This window comes from Dioscorea cayenensis, chromosome 2 (assembly GCF_009730915.1).
Source record: "Dioscorea cayenensis subsp. rotundata cultivar TDr96_F1 chromosome 2, TDr96_F1_v2_PseudoChromosome.rev07_lg8_w22 25.fasta, whole genome shotgun sequence".
Taxonomy (NCBI): domain Eukaryota; kingdom Viridiplantae; phylum Streptophyta; class Magnoliopsida; order Dioscoreales; family Dioscoreaceae; genus Dioscorea; species Dioscorea cayenensis.
Window position 1 is genome coordinate 2,464,666 of NC_052472.1, and position 21,239 is coordinate 2,485,904.

A 21,239-nucleotide genomic window follows, 5' to 3' on the forward strand; every position below is an offset into this window, starting at 1 on the left:
GAGACCTAGTAAGAAATGGTTTGCAGAACAAGAGGGTGTTAACTTCCAATCACACCTCTTCACGAAAGTCCTCTAAAAGCTCTGGGTCAATGTATGTTACTGCAAGACAACACAGTCGGAGTCAAAAGATACATTCGTGAACTTCCTTCTAAGTGACTTCCAGAAACACCATGTCCATCTAGTTCAAATGATATGGACTTTGGAATGGGTACAAAGAAAAGAAACTATATTCATTTCCAAAATCAGATGAGAAAGAAGTCCAGTTCTAGTTCTTTTTCAGAGTTGAGAAAATACTGAAGAGGTACAAACTGCCCAATGCTAATCATATGAGAAGCTTCCTACTAAAGGCGAATTTAGGCTGATGAAAATAAAATACCATTGGATATTCAGAATAATATGTCTATCAATCTATTAAAACCAAATAGGGTCAAAACTATATAACAAAGTAAACCTATTTTCTTACTCCATTTAAAAACAATTTATGAATATGTAGCAAGTAGGAATATTTATCTTTCCATAAAACTTCATTTCAAATCTCAAAACCATCCAGAAGATAGCCTTTGTTACTATCTATAATCACCAAATTCCTTCTTGCAAGGTTTCCAAATTTAGAAATTAAGACCAACTGCAGTCCATACAATAAAAGCTTACATATAGCAGGAGAAAGAGTGTGTAAAAAATTAACAGACTAAACTATCATCATCATCATCATCATCATCATCATCATCATCATCATCAACAACAACAACAACAACAACATATAGTATTAAGTAAATTTCCACCAGAAGTAGACACAAATACTTTCTCAATGTACCATCATCAAGGAAAATTTATAGTGTTGAGGAAAAAGCAGGCCGAACAATTAGGGCATATAAAAGCATTTACATCATATAGATACTCAAATCTTCCTTCATTATTGAAAGAATGGCATCGGCTTGCACAAATTAAGTAGCGTGCCACAGCTACAACAATGCAAAGATAAACTCATCCAGATCTAAATCATCATGTAAATTGATTTCAATCAACTGACATCAAGAAAACACCTTCTTCTATCATTCTAGAATTCAATGGTACAAAAGTCTTGCTTCAGATGAATCTAGTAGAATAACAATTAAAGGGTAACCTCTGCATCAGATCAAAAAAGATCAATCAGTAAATCCAAACTAACCAAATTAAAAATAGTTTCATATAACTAATGTTGCTAATGGTCTTTCAATCTAACAAGTAAATTCATGTTTACAATGATCCCCTTCGTCAAAAAGTGCCAGGATCATTCATTTACATTGCCCAATCATCCATCCCCTTAGTTGGCTGTGGTTAACTTAAAAATAAGCCAGCAAAAATGGAATTTTACAGATTAAGAAGACCTAGACAAAAATAATGACACGCATGCCCTAAAGATCGCCAAAAGATTGAGTTAATTAAGGACACCCTGATGATCAATCTTCTTCACAAATTTTGCAGGGCCATGTCTGCAGTGTTCAAACTTGTTATTTAACTCCATATTCAAACTGAACCAAATAGAATTCAGTTTCCAACTTTTAAATAGTCAAAGCAAGTTCAAATATTACAAGCTGGAAAAAGTGGCAGTAAATAGATAAGATACAATTTTCTAGCTCTAAGCCTCCAACATCAAAAAGCAATATAGATATATAAAATAGTGAGGAACAAAGAGCTTTAGGATTCAGCAATAATGGCACATCCACAAATGATAACAGGTCATATGACAGAAAGATCCAATATAAAAGGCATGTGCTTGAGTTAAGTTAAATAAAAAGCAAATTATCCCAGTTGCAATCACATACCAGCTAACCAGTATATTCAATTCCACGTAAACATAATTAAATTGTCATAAATGGGAATAACAAATTCCTAGAAAGCGGCCAATAAACAAAAAAATGATGCAGCTAAAAAAATGTCTTGTTTAGCCAAGATAAGCTAACCGACAAATGTAACCCAGAATTTCCATCTACAAACCACAGAAGATGTTTTTACAACTTCCATGAACTAGAACTTTGCAAGAAAAAAACAACAATGTCAAATCACATGTATCTAACCAACTCATTTCCAAATCCATCTAAAAATATCAATTACCAAATTCATCTAAAGAAACAGACAAAAATATAATTATCATATACATCTAAAAAAAATCTAAGGGTCACCTACGCACACAAACCTTAGGACCATGCAACCACTAAAAATTAAAAATTTATTAATAGCCTGGAATTAAAAAAAAGTTGGCCTAGTATAGCACATCGCCACAACTCATACACATTATGGTTTTTGCATGACTATTACGCTGGTCAATGATCTTTCACTGCATGTCTCTCCATTAAATGAATATCGCCACACATTCCGCACTTTCTGTTATCAAAATAATTTTGCAAGTCCAGCCTCTGATCATATTTTCACAAAACAAGGGAAAGATAAGCAAATATTTCATAACCGCTACTAATTTGTTATCTTAAAACACCAAATGCATACTCCCTTCCCTAATATTTGTGGCCTCAACTATTAGTTTGCATAATGAGGCAAAATATCTATATATTTCCAGTACAGTAAAAATCATAGCTAATTGTTACAAATGATCGGGGTCAAATCCATAAACAATGAATTGAAGGACCATAAGACAAGTATTTCACATGGTATCTACCAAAATTTTGACCGCATATGAGATACCAATCACCATACAGAGAACCCAAACAGCTATCTAGCCCCATTTACGCAACCCATTTTTAGCATGTTCTCAGGTTGCTTTGTTCGTCCCTACAAAAATTATAATACCAGAATGGGAGAGGAGATTTAACTTTTTCCGACAACATGGTATTACTCCATGATTTGCAATTGCTTTTCCTGAGGAAATCACAAATCACCATACCAGAATGCATCTTTCCTATTAAATATTCTTGCAAATTTTATTTGGATCACTATTCATACCATGCCTTGATATCTTCACTCGCCTAAACTGACACACTCTCCTAAATGGGCAGGTCTCATCCTCAAAATGGCAAACCTAACTTCTAGGTTTTAACTGCCAGTTCAAGAACCACTAAATCTTTAGGAACTTCAAGACACCACCTTAATTTCCTTCATCATACCACCTGAAGTTCTTAGTCAGTAGAATTTGCACATTTAAGGAAACAAACAAAGGGCAACCAACATTCCTAAACTCAAACTTAATTTACAGGTCCTCAAAACTAACAGTCACAAACACATCACCATGATCCTGTTATAAACAAGCACTTGTTACAGACCAATAATACTTCAAACCACAAATTATAAACCATCCGCAATTTCAATAAAAATGTCACTAGTTCAACAAATCACAAAATTTCTTCTAACTATACCTACCACTTTCAGATCCCGGTAGTTAAAAAAATAACATCTTTTTCAAGACTCGTCATGAGACAAACCAAAAAGGCCACAGCCCTTACCCCTAACAATCCCCAGCCATGAAATTAACAAGAGCGCACAAACAAGCCCCGCATTCAAATAAAACGCTTATTCAGAACAAAACAAGCATAAAACCCTAACAAATCCACTCACCGCGTTCTAATGCATGCTAAACACCGAAATTCAGCGGAAAAAACAGCAAATCCTCACCTGATCCGGTGTTAAGACGGCGTAATCTCTGGGCGGCGAGAAAGGAGATGAAATTCAGGAAGAGAGAAGGTATCAAAGGTACCTGGAAAGGGCGCGGAGAGATCTGCGATCGAAGAGGAGTGCGAACGAGGCCTTCTTCTTCTTCTTCTTCTTCTCTCCGAGACTCCGACTCCGCTGCGTTTTCGTAGGGTTGCGACTCCGAAAGCATCTAAGGCTCTTAACGGGCCGGGTATGTTTGTTATCGGGTTTGGGTTTGTTACCGGGCCAAACCCGGATCCGCATAGAAAGGATTGAGTGGGGTTTGCCACAGGTGGGTCAAAATTCAAATAAAGTGTCCTTTTAAAATCTACTTTTGGTCCTTTTTTATTATTTATTTTTTTTAAATGATTAAATTCTTGGTTTTAGTCTTTGGTAGATGGAATTGCCCAAAAACCCTAAGTTTGTCATATTGCAAAAAAAATCCTCCTAATTTTGCAATCCCGAAAACCCCCTTCCTTTTACACTCTATGATTTTGAAACCCCCAAAGTATATAACGGTGGTTAACGAAGTGATTTTTAAATTTTATGGACAAAAATGCCCTTGCACGGGAAGTCGTGGCTTCTGACCATTTCGGCGGTGTGAGAGGAAGTGGGGGTTTTTCTTAGAGGCTCTGACCCAGTTTGAGCTGTTTGCTTTGTCTTCTCTCGACTTTCGCGTCTCCAGCCATTTTTGCACATCTTCTATAAAATTCAGCTTTTCCCTTTCCACCGGTGTCTCGAACGAGAAGTCCCGCGCAAGTATTCGGCATTTCATCAGTTTGCAATCTAAGGTGCTAATTATGGTTTTATGTTAACTATTCTGTTACAATGAAACATTTTTCGGTTTTGTTTTTGTGATTTTTTGTTTTTATTGGAAGACATTTGAAAGCTGCAGGGAGGATTTACTCAGTCTGGGGTTTTTGTTAGTCTACGAGGGAGATTTCTCGGCTAGGGTTTTGTTTTTGTTTTTGGATTTTCGATGCTGTATACACGATCGAAATAGTTTTTGATTGTTGTGATTTGTGTAATGTTTATAATGTATGTTTCCCTTTCGATTGATATGGTTGCGATTGTACTAAAATGAGGGCCTCCGTTTAAAGAATGAGCTTTTTACCGTTTAAGTTTTGTCATCTCCGTTTAAATATTGACATCTCTATTTAATAATATAGGGTCTCGTTTAACAAGAGATATCACCTGTTTAAGAATTGAGAGTTCTGGTTTAAAAACTTATATTTCCCAGCTAACAATTTGTGAATACTGACTAGATGAATGTCTTTGTTATTGTGCGAGAGCTTGTGATTATGGCGGTCGATCTAGTTAATGGGTGATGCTACTTGACACCGATAGTGGAGACCCGGTGGCTAAATTGAAAAGTTCACATGATCCCTCGACATCTGGGAGATCATCAGAAGGACACTGTTCGCGGCGTTCATCGAGTTAGAAGCTGTATTCAAGGCGGGCCCTTCGATTCTCTGTGCAAAGGTACGATAGCCGCACCAATAAATTCATGATCGGGGAAAGCATGCTGACTTTCAGGCCTGAAGATGTGGCTCTCGTTCTTGGTCTGCGTTGTGATGGAGACGCAGTCGTGCTTCAGCTTTCGAAGAGAGGTATTTATCCAAAACCTACGAGAGACACAAAGACTCCATCAGGAGCACTCTTCAGCAACTCGTTGGACAGAGGGGAGAAGAAGAAAATTTTGCCAAACTACTGATGGTGTACCTCATGGGTACAATTCTCTTCCCAAATGCCTCCTCCTCGGTTCCTAACTGGATCGTTGATTATGTCGATGATCTACGGCGTAGGGCGATCAGCGTAGGGCGCGAGTGACGCACGCAGTGGCTTATGGAGGACATTCCACAAGCAGCCTCTCGAGTGCAAGCTAGGTGCGCGGGGAAGAAGACCAACACAGGGTAAATCAAGAGTTGCACGTCGCACTTAACATCTGGTTTTATGAGCTGACCGGAACCGGAAAGAAAGTCCGTTTCTGCAAGATCCCAAGGATGTTGTGCTACGGTGAAAATACTTACCGGAAGCAAGCGACGATAGAAACCAGTTTGTCATCTCTTGAAGGAAAAGAGGTAATAAATCATAAACAATGTGTTTAACAGTAGACGTTAATGTTTAAACATATTATTTACCGTTTAACTTTGTTCATTTACCGTTTAAAAAAGTATTCTTCAATGTTTAAAACTTTTGTTCTCTGTTTACGTTTATGCTATAATGTTTAAATATATAAGTTCAATGTTTAACTATAGTTTTTATTGTTTAAACTGAATGATTTCGCTAAATTGTTTGGTTTACACATGTTAGTTTCTTGAGCTGGTTCCGGCGAATGCTGATGAAGATATATTTGTTCGGGCCAACTGTCGGTTCGATGCTATTGCTCCGGAACCACTTACTCGAAAGCAAGATGAGAGGGCAACCTCTTCCGTGCACGCTCGACGTCGTTCTCCTACTGCCAGCCCAAAACGCGCACGCATTCCTCGATGCTGGAGAAACCCTCCACTACCCCGCCAGATTGCAACACCCCCACCGACGACGACATCGACAGTCTCCCCGATCGTGGTAGCCCCCCGACCGTGGCAGCGCCCCCGACGACACTTGGCGAGGATGTCACTACAACTCTTCTACAGGCTTGCCAGATATTGATGACCGAGTTCCCTCGGTTTGTCGCTCGGGTTGAGGCATTGGAAGGCTCGGTCACATGATCGGCGTGCGTCCCTCCGAACAAATGAAGCACCCGGGACAGACGCGGAGTCAGATTTCGACGACAACAACATCATCGACGAGGCCATTCGAAAACGGCCTCATTGCGAAGAGGCTTGCGAAAAAGAGAAAAACAATAATACCTCCGTCTCCACCGCCGGCTGATGATGAAACAATAGAAGCACCATCGGCGGCTGATGGTGTTACCGTTGATGACATGGCCGTCACGGTGGAGGAGATCACAGATGATGTTGCCATTACCGCGGTTGATAAGATCAATGACTCTGTCATGAACCCGGTGGAACGGGTAGCTGACAGTGCGGCATCAAAGATGGACACAATCCCTGAATAACAAGAACCAGCTAACATTGTTTCTCCCATTGATGCTGTTGTCGTGGCCACGGTTGAGAAGGTCGTTGACTCTATTATCAATGAAATCATAGTCACGGTAGAACCAACGGCCAACAGTGCCGCATCGAAGACAGACACAATCCCACAACAACAAAAAGCATGTAAGGATATGTCTCCGCTTGATGCTGCCGTCGTGCCCGCATCGAAGGAAGATGATGTTGGTGCTAAACACCAACAACCGTCAACGACAGTGCCGCATGATGATCCCAAAACAGCTGTTAACGAGAGTCAAGGGAATGCCGTCGAAATGACGACGAGAGAGAAGATCAATGCCAATCAAAAATTAGAAGAAGTTCGGAAAATCTTTATTCCGAAGAAGAAAAAATACGTTTGCTAATCGCGCCTCAACAAGTACGAATAGGAGTTGATAAGGATCTTCCTCAACTACCCTATGGACAAGTAGGTTTGAAGTTTTTATGGTATTGTTTAAACTATTACATGTTACCTTTTAAGTTATATATTTAACGTTTAACTATTCTAGATAGAATTTAAATTATTATATTTTACCATTTAATTTATTTAGTTAACGTTTAAATATTCGACATAGAATTTAAACGGTTGATGTATCAGTTAAATATTTACAAAATTGTTTACGTATCTCTGTTACTATTTAACCGCAGCACTATCGTGTGGAAGAATGACTATGTCAGCCTTACACGGTCCAGGTTATTCGATCTGCTTGAGGGGAAGGAGATGGTCGCAGACTATGTGATGGACGCTTTCGTATGTATAATCCAAAATTCGCTGACGATAGTGCCATATCGTTATAAGAAGCGCGCCTCCATCACACGACCACTGGCGCTGTTTATGTCAATGCAGGAAGACGCACATGATACCACTATGGCTATGATCGGAGATGCCGCGCGCAACTTGCATGATGTTAAAATTGTCATCCTCCCGATAATTATGAATGGCCACTTCCATGTCGTCATCCTTGATAATGACAAACAAGAATACATGCATTATTCTTCATGCCAAAGCAAGAAATACGATAAAGACGCGCTAGACATGGTAAGTGCTTTAATAATTTGTGTTTGAGTAATAGTATTTGGTAAATAACCGGTATTATAATATCAACTTGTATACCTCCACAGCGGAACCTATTCGACCTTTGTATCGACATGGAGTTCGTCGAGTCGGCGACCGCAAAGTACCCACTTGTTCATGACACTGAAACCGAACGACAAAAACAAGGAAGTGTCGACTGCGTCATTTATGTGATGCGGTTTATCGAGCAGTTACTCCCAGATGAGAAGCTACGGCTACCGCAGATAGACGTTCTTTATCTGCGATTAAAGTATGTTCCCGCATACTTAAGGAGTGGAGGGTAGCCGACACCACTGCCAAAGGGAAGTGTTCAAAACCGGGTTCATAGAATATGTTATCATAGTTTCAAATGTAAACCAGTTTAAATTCAATTCATTGTTTTCGAAGAACATGACAAATTTTGTCAATGTAAATTTACATGTATCTATATTTATATACTTGACTCTTTTTTTAACCTTCCAGTATCATTGTTTAACTTGCACTTTCATTGTTTAATTTTAAGTTTAATTGTTTAACTATCAATGTCATTGTTTAAATATCCATGTTACAGTTTAAGAAGAACTAGTCATTTGTAAAAATAACTATTTAACGTTTAAAATAATAATGTCTCTATTTAAATAGATGTGTTAACTGTAAGAATAAGGTTTTCTCTGTTTAAAAATTAAAAGTTGGCACACAATTAAGTTTGTTTTTTTTTTAAAATCAGCTGTTTTACAATGGCTAGTCGGCGATAGTTTCATTGCAAGATCTGCGATTGTGACCGGAGCCGTGGCAGCGGCTGCAACATAACTCGCGGACCTCAAAGGCTTTGACTCGATCCTCTTTCGCCTAGGACGCCCAGGTTGCTTTCTCGTCACAGGCGGTCGCAAACACAGTTCACGATTTTCGTCCGTAGGCTTGTCATCGTCGGGTATGCGGAATATAGCTTCCTTATACGCCAGTTTGTAATTGTCGACGGTGAAGTAGCCGCTAATAAATCGATGAACATTGGTGTATGTCTGCATTATTACAGCGCAAGCGTGTTTGCACGGGATATCATAAACTTGCCACCTACGACATGAGCATATTCTGATGGCAAGATCTACAGAGTAGCTGCACTGGTCAATCACTTCATAACGATCATCGACACAACGACCAATACGAAGATTTCGGCTATCCTCCACAAGTATCTCCACCTTCGAATGTATGTCCGGGCACAAGTAGGTCTCCCATTTGTTCGCTTGCTCACGGCGGTTGCATAACATGTGCATTAACTTGAACCTGTACAGCGTACAACACAAATCTTAGACAATGTTAAGCGAAGACATTGATATTTAAACATAAACACACTTTAATAAACAGTATTATCATAAATTAAACAATGATGTAGATTAATTAAACGCAGAGAAATATATTTGAATATTTATAAACTATTTTAAAGGATAATACGAATTCTTAAGTGAAAATGAACATTCGAATACCTTATGGAGTCGACCATCTTCGTTACCGGCAAATGCCGAGCTTCTTTGATCCAAGCATTGAACGACTCCACGACATTGGAATACATCTCACCTCAACGTTCGCCTTTGAACAGATAATTCGACCAATGTGTCATATCTGATTTATTAATCAATTAATGATGGGCTTCGGATAATGTGGCCTGCAGTTCATTCACGGTATCATCAAAATCTTTAGCCGTGGATACCCACGCAATACGAAAGTATATAGACCAACACTTCTCTCTCAATGCCTTCCCTAGTTTGACGTTGTCTTTCATGAAATTAGGCTCCAAGTGTCGAAGACAGTATGTATGTGGGGAAGAAGGGAAGACTCTCGCAATAACGTTCACAAGGCCCTTGGACCTGTCCGAGACGAATGTAATTATCTCATGATAATCTCCTTCCTCGTATAAAGCATCACCTAACTTGGATATGAACCAAGTCCAATTGGTATCAGTCTCGTTGTCGACAATACCGAAGGCGACGTGGAAGAAACCATTGTTTCTATCTTTGCCTATAACACCAAGTAGAGTACCCCGATACTTTCCAAGGAGGTGGGTACCATCGACAAACAGCAGCGGCCTGCAAGCCTTCTTGAATCCGATAATACACGCTCTGAAAGAAAAGAATGCATGTTTAAATTGCTCACTATCTCTTTCCACAATCGCAATGTTGCCAAGGTTTGTCTCAACCACCTTATCCACGTACCAAAGCAACAAATCGTAGCTGGAGATGTCGCTGCCGTCAAGCACCACCCCGGCATGCTCTTTTCCCAACCAAGCCTGCTTGTATGGAATGTGGACACCATGTTCCCGCAACATGTCCTTCTGAATGTCGATGGCTTTGTACAAGGGCCGGTCTTTGAGTTTCTGAATCACCCGTGCGCTTACCCATTTTTTGGACGCTTTCGGGTGTGAGGCCGATCCCACTCCACCACCGCAAGTGTGTGGCGGGTTCATTGTCTTTATTCTGAAAGTATTTTTATTATATTCTTTTGATGCATGAAGGCGCCATTGACAACCAATGGCAGCGCATTCCACAGTCACCCGGTGTTTCTCGTTCTTTATGAATTTGAAGTCGAAATTCCGTTTGATTGCAAAATTTTGAAGTGCGCCCCTGAAATGTTCAACGTCTTCAAAATGTTGTCCGATATCCAACGACTACAGTTCAGAATGATCTGATGAGGAAGGAAAACATCTCACACCGTCAGGTTCGCCATGGGGTTGGCTGGGAGCGCTAGCAGAATCAGAATTCCTGCCAACACTTCAGTTTAAACGAAACCATCCATAAGTTAAACAGAAACATAACGTGCTTAAATGATAAAATCATAATTTAAACGTTAAGTCAAAGAGTTACACGATGAAGATAAAATTTAATTGCAAACAGAATATATTTAAACAGAGCCTGTCAAACTTAAACCGTAATGAACTTATACAACTAGATAAACATAAAAGAGAATAATCTTACAATGAGAAAAACTCGTTTTCAGTAGGATTCAATAATGCCACATCGTGTTTTTCCACAACAAGATCGACTACAGAGCATTTGAAGATTGAGTGAACGTGACACATCCGCTGGAAGTCGACATCATTTTCTATTGGACAAGCCGTTTTATACCCGTCGGGTGTGATAAACTTCACCCTCACACGGGAAACATCGAGACCTCATCACTCACATATCTCAGCTAACACCGACTCCCAAGAAGTCAGCGCCGTGAACATTAGCACTCTTCCCTCCCTGTTGTATCTAGCAATACCATAAAAACTATCCATAATATAACTACTGAACTCAAATCGAACAACCCAAATGAGAAGAAGAAGAAGAAGTAGATGATGTAAGAGCCTTCTAAAATGTGTTTCACAAAGAAGTACGCAACTGTATGCATAAAGTCAGACATGATGTGATTGGGCGGTATTTTTTCCACCATTTTAAAAGGCAAAAAAGGTATTTCATTACATGGACCCCCTTGAACTGACCGACAAGGGTTAATCCCTAGAGACAATCATTACTGGCTTCTTGGCTTGTAGTTCTTCTTCGTTTTCCACCATTGTCACTTTCCACCACTGCCGCTTTCTACCATTGTCTCGAAGTTTTTCTTCGCTTGTAAGGACGATGCTGCAGTGTGAAGTACTTGCAAGCGACCGGCCGACTGCAAGCGAGAAGCGGCGGGAAGTAAGCAAGTGACGATAGAAGCCAACCTATCATCGCTCAAAGGAAAGTACTCCACTTATCATGATTTTCTCTGTTTAAATATCAATCTTTAATGTTTAACAAATATGATTCAGTGTTTAACATATTGGTTCACTATTTAAAATCATTTTATATAGTTTAAACAAATATGTAAACCGTTTAAATATTATCATTTCACTGTTTAACAATATATATTATTGTTTAAATTAAATGCTTTTACTGATATTGTGTTCACTGACAGAGCCTCCATGAAGAGAACACTTGAGCAGCTTGCTTGTTCACTGTTTAAATTGAATTTTGTTACTGTGATTATGTCGTTTAAACCAATATGTAAACCGTTTAAATATTTTGATTTAACTGTTTTAAAATATATATGTGATTGTTTAAATTGAATGCTTTCTGCGACATCGTGTTGAATATGGATATTTTTCCAAAACATTGTGTTATAGGCATTCCATCAATCCTCTTAGGTACCTCATGGGTCTCTGTTTAAACGTCAACCTTTTTACGTTTAAACAATTATATATATTCTTTAAACTATTGGTTACTGTTTAAATAATTTGTATATCGTTTAAACATATTTATTTTTTTGTTTAAACACCGTTGTCATCTGCTTTTAAGTAGTAAGGCGATTTTTGTTTAACATTTTTGTTTGTTTACAATGCCATTTTTTGTTTCTAAAAATGTTTAAATATCAAAAGTTGACACTCAAATAAGTTTGTTTCATTTATAATATTTAAACATTAACAATGACCTCCGATTAAATATCAAAAGTTCACACTCGGACACGCTTTGCTTCATTTCAAATAAAATATTTACAACATTTACAACATCCACAACATTTACAATGTCGTCACGGACATCGGACATTTGCGAGTCTATCCTAGTTCGTCTATTAAGATTTCAGCTTTCCTCAACAAGTATCTCGTACTCTCGAATGCTCACGGCAGTTGCATAACATCGCGATCAACTTGAACCTCGATCAATGTAGAACACGAACGAGTTTAAAAAGGCGATTAAACAGCTTAAACGAAAGACAATAATATTTCGCACACTAAGAAAAATTTTTTTAAACGCTGAGAACAATTCTCAAGTGATAAATATCAATTTCGTTTTAAAGTATGTGTCGTGGTCACCCTCTCCCGAGAATCCTCCGCAATCAAGCAATGAGTGAAAACTTTCTTGTCCTGATCAAGTCAAAATACCCGCTTAATTGCTTGCCCATCATCCTCCACATTCAGGCAATTAGGCGGGCTTTCTAACTTAAACAGGAAAAGAAAGTTTAACTTGTCGCATGATCGATTCTCCAGAAGAGGATGATCACGACAAATCCTTTAAACGAATATCCTGGACACATGAAGATGAAACTTATCCGAGAAGAAGCAGAGGACGAGGAGGAGGGGGTGTTCAGAGGAAGTGGTCTTCCTTCTCACTTATGGTATGAAGTCCGTAAGCCGGTTGACGTTTCAGATTCGAGAAAAAAAAATGGAAACGCACGGGGGACCGAGCTTTTCTCACTAACAAGATAGAATTTAATGCCGTCATTAATTCTTGTGCACGGGATACCATAAATTGGCCATTGGCCACCTGGCAACACTTCAGTTTAAACAAAACAGAAAACATTTTAAGCAGAGACATAGAATTTGTGGGATCGAAAATATACGCCCTGACATCGTGTCGGTGAAAAGACACCAGGCGATATATCGAATCACAAATAGTTTTTATTTATTTATTTTTTGTATTTTTGTAGGTTCTTCCATTCCTAATAGAGGCAAGCCTCCATTATTAATTACCATAGACTGAAGTCTTAGGAACCTCCGATTAAGGGCTCAAGTACAAGTAAAAGGGAAGAAAATGTGTGAATTATAAATTTTGCTATTTATTATATATATATATATATATATATATATATATATATTCACTACAACATATAACTTTTTATATGTATATATATATATATATAACTTTATATATATATATATATTATATCAGTGCTGCTGCCTGTGCCTTGTCGCCACGTTGCATGCCTCGTTGTTGCTTAAAATATAGAACTTATTATTGCCTTGAAATTTATATATTTATTTTTAGATATCATCACTGCCTCGAGATAATCTTTTCCCGCCATTGCTTTGGGATGAGTTTATCGCATTGGATTGATACATCAATTCTAGATAACTCCAATCTTCACTCGGGTTGATACTTAGTAAGCTCGAGTTGCAAAAACATGTGCAACAATATAACATTAAATGTAGTCCCGGTCCACGATCTTAATATATTAATCCATGCTCATCCCATGGGCATCTTTTGAATGGTGGAACCCGCCTTTAGATTCTTCTCTTTAGTTCACGTATGCATGATAGCATCATCGTTATCATGATTATATCATCATGTTTAGCATCAGGATCATCATTGATAGCATTATCATTATCATGGTTAGCACACAATAACATGCTTCTCATCATTTTCATTCATGATAGCATCACCATCATCATGATTATATCATTATGTTTAGCATAAGGTCATAGGGTTGGATAGCTAGAATTTCATCATTAATTAGAAATAGCCTAAGTTCGAGGCAATATATAAGATGGACGGTTCTGATTTGATAATCAGGAGGTATGACTGGAGGGCTATGATTTCATCATCAAGAAGAAATGTTTAAGTTCGAGGCAACATGAGTGATTCAGATGTTTGTATGATTGGAAGGTTGTGATTTCATCATCAAGCAAAAATTGCTTAAGTTCGAGGCAATCTAAGATGAATGGTTCTGATTCGATCACCAGGAAATACGATTGGAGGGCCATGATTTCATCATCAAGCAGAAATAGTTTAAGTTCGAGGCAACCTGAATGACTCAGATTTGATCACCATAAGATAGATGTTTATATGATTGGAAGGTTGTGATATCATCATCAAGCAGAAATAGTTTAAGTTCGAGGCAACATGAATGACTCAGATTTGATCACCATAAGATAGATGTTTATATGATTGGAAGGTTGTGATATCATCATCAAGCAGAATAGCTTAAGTTCGAGGAAATTTAAGATGAACAGTATAGATTTGATCGTCATTCGATTGAAGTAAGTTCGAGGCAATCAGCTCACGTCCATTCCATGCAACTTACTTATTAATTCATTTATTATTAGTATTTAAGCCAAATAGTTTACGTTGGTGACCAAGGTTATTATTGATTCGTAAAGGATCAATTACATTGAAGTGTTTTGAAATAGAAGGGCTGGCCATGGCTCTTTTTGGCCTCCTGGGAAAACAGCATACACCATGCTGCATGAATCAAGAAATCCTTTGCTAAGCAATAATTCACCACCACTTTTTTTATGTAACATAGTAGTTACTTTCCCAGTTCTCTATTATTCATTTCCATTAAAACAATGCTTCTCTTCATGTCCTTTAAGTTAAAAATTCGATTTTGATAATTTTCATGGTTTCTAACACAACAAAGTAGCAAATGAACTAGAAGCTCAAAAGTGTTGAACTGCAACTAGCCAAGAGATGGTTCTGAACCACTATGAGACACAGTACATGGATAGTATACTATGTCAACATTATTCAAAGTTTGAAGAACACAACGATAGATGTTAACTTGAACTTCGACCCATCCTAAATGCATATTAATCCCTCCACCGATGGCACTAATCCGGACCGCAGACAGACACGAAGAGCGTCATACCTTCCTCCCTCTCGCAGCTGACCGAAGAAGACAACTTCCGAATGATTGCACTTTGTGCATCCGATGAGTCCTGCACGAGGAAGAGTTAGATCGACTCATCCTCGCAGAACTTGAGTACGCTCACCAATAGAATGCATAACTTCATTTCTATAGACACAGTTGTCATTAGAAATCTCTTGGTGTTCACAGTTACGGCAAGCAAAAAGGAGGATTTTCTGCTCCTTATTCTCCTTCAGTGCAGATGTTGTTGCATTCACAGCAGAACTTCATAGTGCTCATGGCCTCTCTCTTTCTCTCTCTCTCTCGTTCTCTCTCGTACTTTTTTTTGTGTAGAACAAAATGAGTGCCATCATTTAAACACTTTGTCCTCCGAATTACTCATGCCAAACGAGGTGCTTCATTTCTCCAATCTTGAATATAGCTTTGGAATGATCATAGTAGGGATAGTGCTCAGTGCACAAGGACTTAGTCAGCACCACCGTTGTCTCTTTGATCATCATCTCTTCTCTATCATCCAAGAAATTCACCAAGAGTCCGATAATCCTTGAATATTCGTGATCGGTATCCGAGTGCTTTGCTATCGGGGATTGTGAGCTTGAGTGCGGATCGGCAAAGGTTGAAGTCCTGCATCATGACTTTGGTAATTTTCTCCAGCGCCACAGCAATGCACCTCTTCTGTCCATTTTTTTAGCAAGACAACGAAGCAAATGAAGGCTTTTGATTTGATGATGCTTCAGGAGATGGCAAGATTGTTTTTTATTAGACTGTGTACTTGTTGTTCTTTGCATAGGTTACAATGTTCTTGATTATAGTGAGGGCGTCCTTCATCTTGAAATCGCAAGCACAGAGAAAATTCAGAGAATGGTATCGCTCTTCTCATCGACGCCGAGCGGAGAAACATTTCAGATGAATACGGCTTTAGATGGCGACGCTGGGGTATCCGTTGCTGTGTGGTCGGTGGCTTCTCAAGCTCTTCCATCTTCATGCTTTAACTCCTTCGTCTTTACAACTTCCAGATTTCAGGCTCCTTCGTCTTCACGGCTCCTCGTCGAGAACACAGAGAGAAGCAAATGGGCAACGATATTAGCGTCAACCAAGTTGGTGATGGCGGCAGGGGCTCCAATATATATATATATACTTCTTTGATGTTGATGATTTAACTACAGAACGACTAACGAGCGATCAAGAACAGCGATAGGCGTGACAACGAGCAAAAGAACGTGCAGCAGCTGGCAATCGACTCAGTGGCGAGCAACTTTTTATATATATGTCACACCCTCAGCCCCCAAAGCCGGGCCACCGACGGATCGGGTCCCGCATCCAACGGGGCTGGGCCCCACTGAGTGCAAGACCTCAGATTTGACCTGGTCAGAGTCAACCCTAACAAGCAGAACATGAAACAATATAAAATGGTACAGAAATATAACACAGACTTACAGATACAAGAATCCAATGTACAAATACAGGTTAATAAAAATTTACAAGCAAGCGACAACCCTAGTGGATCCATCCTAGCACTAGCTGAACAACAAGGTTTTAAGCACAACCTAAGAGTCGGGTACCTGAAAAGATAGCATAAGAGAGGCTGAGTAACTCGGTTACTCAGTGAGTGGGGCGAAAACACGAGAAACTCAAAATACCAGCAGAATACGAAAAATTTGTTATCTAAACATTTCCAAAACATAATACTTCTCAAACAGAAAGGCCAATAGCAGAATAATAGTGGAACGGAAATACAGAAAATGCTCAGAATACAGAGATAGTCAGAAATGCCTAAAATACGCAAAACATATATGTACATCTCCTCGACTAATAATGTAAAATCAATGAGACGAGATCGTGTCTTCGATCGTGAAGTCGAATGTAATAGAACATAATATCAACAGTAGTAGCCTGGGATCTTTGACCGCAGATCGGGGTAGCGCTACTACGAGAAAAACATGTGCACATGGCTAGGACTTACTCCTCCTAGCTGGGCGAGCCAGAAATGGAGATGTACTAAAACCGCAGAGATACAAAATACAGACAGAGGAAATACCGAATAATTAATGCAAAAACAAAATAAATAAATAAATAAATATACACCAAAAACACAGAGTTCGAGTTCAGAAATTGCAAATTCAGAAGTTCCCATAAACGCAGAAATACTAATAAATCCACATTTTCATTCCGGGAGCAAAATAACTAAATAAATCATCAAACAAAAACCCATCATCCTGGAAATTACACTCTTAAGGCCTCAGCATGATATCACTTCTAACCTGGTTCATTTCACAACACATAACTCCAAGATCATACTAACAATTGAAAAGATAATTTGCCGAACGAAACTCAGGACCATACTGAACATTTTTCCTTGTCAAATCCTTCTCAAGGTTTTTGTCCTCAGAAGTGAGAAAAATCAAGCTAAACTTTAAGATTCCCTGTAGATACATCATCTTGCACAAGTCTTTAATAAATCAAAACTTCTAATCTACAAATCCAATCCACACCCTTGGTTTTCCCCATCATTTCGATTTTATCAAAAATGTATCTTATCATAATTGCTCATCTAAAACAAGTTATCATTTCAAAGGCATAAACCTAGTTTTCCCTTCCAATATTAAAACAACCCTTGAACATCAACCAACATAAGCTATATAAAGCAATTACCCCAATTTTGATTTAACATTAGGTCAAAGTCACCTCTAATATCCAAGACTGCAATAACACCCAAGCAACTCACCAACTTTTTCAATTCTTTATCGGCCATAATTGTCATGTCATCTCACCCTAAAAATGTCTTCAATCCTAGCTTCATACCACCCCATTCCTCTAGATTCAAAAAGCAACTCACATTATTATTTCCATTCTTGAACATTCATGCTTTTAGTTCTCATCACATAAGTTTTTTATCAATGTCTTACATTTTTATTATGAGCATACATCTCCCCCTTTCTCTAACTCCTTCGCATCATCCCGACATATCATCAAAGCATTTCCAATCTCTTCCAAACCCATGCAAAAGAATTACATAAACATAACTCCCTCACATAAACAAATTTCCCTTGCCAACATACATATATTTATAATCTATAATGTAAAATGTCCATCTTCTCATAATTCTTACATTCTAGTATTTTAACACAAACCATGATATGTATAAAAACACATTCCTTACCTCTTGATTCCTAACCAAATTCCACAAGATATACATATTATCACCCACACATGAGATCAATTAAATGCATTTAAGAATTTCAACTCATATTTAGTAACAAACAAGGAATCCACACTTATTATTCCTTCATACGTAGGAGTGCTCATACAAACTAAGGGGGCGTTTGGATCACGGATTGAGGGCTTGGGAATGGGAATCTCATTCCCAAGCCCTTGTTTGGTAATCAGGAAAGGCATGAGTTGCCTCCATGCATGGGAAAAGGATTACTCCTAGGAGAGGCATCCTATTCCACCCAAAAATGGGGGGAGAAGTATACCTTAGTCATAAAATTACTAATATACCCCTAGCATATATAATTACATATTTATATATTTTAGCTTTATTTATTAAAATAATTTAATTAAATTATTTTGGGAAATTAAAATTAAAATAAATAAAATTTAATTAATTTAATTAAACGTATTTAATGATATTAACTAATTTAATAAATATATAATTGTTAAATAAATTATTAAGATTAATTATATAATTATAATATATTGAAATATATATTTATATTATAAAAATAATTAATAATAAATAATGTTAAATATTTTCATTAAACATAATCTATTATTTTATATAATATCATATTATTTATATACAAGGGTATTGATGTAATTTTACTACATCCTACATTTTCACTTTTTTTATTCCCAATCCTTATTCCCTTAAACCAAACGCATTATTCTCATTCCCCTTATTCCCATTCACATTCCTCTTCTTTTTTTATTCTCCCTATTCCCATTCCTATTCCGCAATCCAAACGGGCCCTAACAACTAAGCCCATCAATACCATTGAAGCCATTATAAAATTAAATCACACAATTCTCACAATTATGACCCCAAATATTTGTATTCAACACTAGGAGGCAATTAGTCAAACACCTTATATGCATCACCCAAATTCCATTATATGGACTCTAGCATAACTCAATAATATGATTTCTTTACACACTAATCTACACTTGCATAATTCACCATAAATATAACTCCCAAGGTCTTACATTGTCATGGACCCAATTAACAACAAGTATGAGATTGTAGCAAACAAATGCCAAGTTTCCAATCAACATCATGCCAAAACAACACCCAAACATGCAAATAATTTACAAGAACCAAAATAAATCAAGAATGATTCGGTTAGCCCACTCACCTTGCCATTTTCTCTTCTCATCCTCTCTACTTCTATTAATCTAGGGAAAATAAGAGAGAAAACAAGAAGAACACAAACCCTAAGTTTATACTAAGATTATCAACAAGAACACAAAATGAAAATTAATGGAAACAAGAATTACTCACTTATCTTTAACCATTAAAAGCAAGAAGAGGAGAAGGACATGGCTAGGGTTTCCAACAAGCATGAATGGGAAATGGAAGAGAGGGGTTGAAACTTTTAGAAGGGAAGAAAAAGTATTTTCAGCTGCTACAGTACCGTGCTACAGTGTTGGTCTTTATAAAGTTGCTCATGGGGCAACTGCACACCCACGCCACCACATTCTCATGAACCGCCCCACGTCTTCCTCTCTCTTAAACATATATATATATATATATATATATATATATATATATATATATATATATATGTATTACATTATATATATTTTGTTATATTATATACATATATATGATATTTATTTTATTTATTTCTATTTTATTATTTTATTATTTTAGTTATTTTATTTATATTTTATATTATTAATTTATTACCATTATCATATATATTATCTTTTTTATCTTATTTTATTTTTGTATATAATATATATATTTATAAGATATGTATTTTATTTTATTTTATTATTATTATTATTTTTTTAAAGATATATATATTATATTATTATTTGTTTTACTTGATTTGATTAATTGATTTGTTGTTATATATATATATATTATTTTATTTATTATATATATATATATTTAATTTATTTTATTATTTTTATTATCATTATGACTATTATTTGATTTCATTTGATTTGATTGATTTTTTTTATTTTTTTATTTTTTTTAATTTATTATCGGGTTTTATTTTATTTTAATTATATATTTATATATATATTGCTTATTTTGTTTTAATTTATCTTATTATATATATATATATATATATATATATATATATATATATTATTATTTTATTATTTTATTATTTATTTTTTTATTACTTTTATTTTATTATTTTATTATTTATTTTATTTTTTACGATTTGCTTTATTTTATTTTCCCTTTTTATCTTTTATCATATACCAATTATTATTATTATTTTTTTAGTTTATTATATTTGTTATATATATATATGTATATATATATATATATATGTATATATATATATATATGTATATATATGTATATATATATATATATGTATATATATATATATATATATATATATATATATATATATATATATATATATATTTCGCCTCATGATTAATATTCGCGGTTGATCTTGGTATTGTGGTTGCATTAGGATCGCTGTTATAGGTTGATCCGAAGGTTTGAGTATTTTTAGATCGGGACCGAGATCCGTGCTCTTGGATGATCTTGAGATTTGTGAATTTTTGAATATTTTTGGATATTTTAGATCACCTCGAGTCGGTGCTCTCGGTGATCCGGGATTTGGGTATTTTTAAAACCGCCTCGGATCGGTGCTCTCGGCTGATCTTGATATTTGAGTATTTTAGACCGCCTCGAGATCGGTGCTCTCGGTTGATCCTGAGATTTATGTAATTTGGATCGCCTCGAGATTGGTGCTCTCGGCTGATTCTGAGATTTTAATATTTTAGACCGCCTCGAGATCGGTGCTCTCGGTGATCCACGAGATTTATGTATTTTTGGATCACCCTCGAGATTGGTGCTCTCGGCTGATCTTGAGATTTTAATATTTTAGACCACCTCGAGA

At 36.8% G+C, this 21,239-nt stretch overlaps 1 pseudogene; it reads right to left on the reverse strand.

Annotated features, from left to right (window-relative positions):
* Nucleotides 1-15,085: 15,085 nt before the first annotated feature.
* LOC120269483 lies at nucleotides 15,086-15,423 on the reverse strand (annotated as a pseudogene).
* Between the last annotated feature and the right edge of the window lie 5,816 nt (nucleotides 15,424-21,239).